The following is a 2645-nucleotide window of genomic DNA, read 5'->3' on the forward strand; positions in this document are numbered from 1 at the left end:
ACAACCGTTACAACCACAACCGGATGCACCAGCACACGCTCAGAGATGCGGGAGTTATGAGGGATCTCTCCTCGTGCAGTGGAAAGAGTCGTGCACATCGCGGACGTACCGTGCGTTTATGCATTCCGGAATACACCCCGGATGATAAGGGGCCAAGTTTTAAAGTTTTTAATGTGCCGTCCCCTGGTTGATGGCTCGATCTGTCCGCGTTATTCCGGGCGTAAATCGCGGGAAACGTATCGCCGTCCGGCCGCGTTTGCACTTTGGAAATAACAGGATCGAGGAAAAGCGCGCGTGTCCGGATATATCCACGTACGGCGAACGTCCACGGGATTACTACACAAAATATTATTAAAATCTCTCGGGGGATAGAGAGATCATTTTAACTGCGTAAAACGGCTCTTAAACTTTATATTTCGCGTAACCGCAGATGAATTAACACAGATTTGACGGTGGTTCCCCGATGAATTTAATTCTTCTCTCCGGGTTTACAAGCGCGCGATTTTGCATATACATTCCTAAGCGCGCAATATGTTTTTTATCTACGACTTATTTAGAAACGGAAAATTAATTAAGTGATTTGTTGAAAAAATAAAAAAAATACTGTGTAATTTTCAGAGTGGAACTCGACGGAAACGCTCTGCCTGTCGAGCGGTTAAGCCATCAAAGCGAAGTTGAAGCCCCGAAGCGATTTTCGGTGCAGCAATGGATAGAGGAAAACGAGGTTTATGCAGAATGAATTGATATATATATTTCCATTCGATGGCATCTCGATCTTATGGGACAAAAACGTAATTAATTCCTGCTCGGATACATAAAATATCCGATCGGATATAAAATATGAAATATAATCTTATTCATTTAACAAAACAAATAAATTGTCTGTCACTGTGTATATCAGAAATATAAATGTATCTGGCGTGTCGTTGATGATAAAATGAAATTACGTCTAATTTTATTTTATCGATTTGATATTTTTTTATTATTCAATATCTGCGACCGCTCGCAAAATCGACTGATCGGTTTCATATATTTATATATTTTTGCGACTTTTTATAACTCGGAAAAAACAGATTTGTCATACAAGCACGCAGTTTACCCAACTATTTGTTCGCCTCTAACCAGCACGGTCGACGTAAATGTCAAGCATTACGATAAAATAGTACGTTCGAAATAAAGCTGGAAAGTTAACGTCATCGTATACTATGGCAAATACGGATATTTAATTGTTTTGCGATAGACAGGAGGTTGTTTTTCAGATGCTTGCTGAATGATATGCAACGATAAAAATATTTTACATCGTTGCACAATTTACATGTCGCAAGTAAATTATTCTGGACATATTTTATACATTAATCTCTCTTACAGTTAATTGTAATCTTTCAATTAATTAATAAAAAACCTATTTCATTCTATTTTAACTTTTACAAAACGGAAACTATATTCTATTTTTTATGTTATATAATATAATACTTATTTTGTTGGACTCCTAATATTAAAATTAACTATCAGATGGCAACCAGCGACTATTCATATTTCCAAACACAACTTACGCTTTATTTTTATACACTCACATATCGTAAAATATATTTATGTGTAATCTTTATCTAGATAAGTTATCGTTTTCTAAGCACAACATTAGGATATATTTAGATAACGATGCTAAATTAATTGTAAGAAGAGTCAAACGTATGTGAGACACGTAGACTCGATTTCTAAAAGCGGCTATCGCAAATTCGCAAAGAGGACGCGCTCGTGTGCGTGGAATAAATTCACAGATTCATTCACAGCTAATGCTGCTGTTCCTTTCATTCCTCCTATTCTATCGCGGAATTAAGAATCCGATGAAAAACGGTTCGAGATACGTTCGCGTCGCTCTGAAGTGCATTTCGATGAACGCGATCCACGATGCGTGACATGCAAAGAAATACGCCGGACACGAAAGTGATTGTACCCCTGAGGGACAGATGCGCATTATCGCTGCAAAGAGAGTTTGAAAGAAACCGTGCACGCTCTATCGCCTCTGTATTTCTAAAGGCGCGGAGCTGCAAGTAGGGGATTGCCGGAGTCAGGTCTTGAATTAAAAGCTTGCTTGGAACTCATATACGTATACATAATTCTACCTGCTGTTTCAATCTTTAAAAGAACCTGGAAAATACGCGAACATAAGTTAGGAAGAACGTGAGTTAGAAGAAGAAAGTATGTAATGGAATAAAAATTAGTTAAGAAGCAAAAGAAACATTTTGCTTACAAAAGTTGAATATTTCATTGCGAGCGTCGTGATTGACAAAAATTTGCTGGGAAATCTGAAGTAAATCCTTTCGCAGCAATTGCTTTTTATCGGCAAACGTAGAGTCGAGGTAAATCAAGATAAGAAGTTTAGAGATAAATTTCAGACGATAGGAATCATACTCGATATTCTTGGTGCAAATAAGTAATCAGATTAAAAGTTTCTCTCATCTAGTATAGCGTGATCTCCAATAGCGAGTAAATCACGTGTTGGCAATTTGTCTTAATACAATATTGCAGAGAGTAATATCATCGCGAGCATGCTGCAGACATTTCGAGAACTTATAGGAAATAAGCTTCTTGATTAAACGCACGTCACAATTTTTGAGATTCAAAAACGTACACATAAATCTTTT

At 37.4% G+C, this 2645-nt stretch overlaps 1 protein-coding gene across 1 annotated transcript in view; it reads left to right on the forward strand.

The window, feature by feature from the left end:
* LOC108751349 overlaps window positions 1-865 on the forward strand; it is a 48706-nt gene extending 47841 nt beyond the window's left edge. Inside the window, exon 4 of the mRNA XM_018491464.1 lies at window positions 619-865. The gene's annotated coding sequence lies outside the window, so the exon portion shown is untranslated. The remainder of the gene's footprint in view (window positions 1-618) is intronic.
* The last annotated feature ends 1780 nt before the right edge of the window (window positions 866-2645 follow it).

This window comes from Trachymyrmex septentrionalis, unplaced genomic scaffold (assembly GCF_001594115.1).
Source record: "Trachymyrmex septentrionalis isolate Tsep2-gDNA-1 unplaced genomic scaffold, Tsep1.0 scaffold44, whole genome shotgun sequence".
NCBI lineage: Eukaryota > Metazoa > Arthropoda > Insecta > Hymenoptera > Formicidae > Trachymyrmex > Trachymyrmex septentrionalis.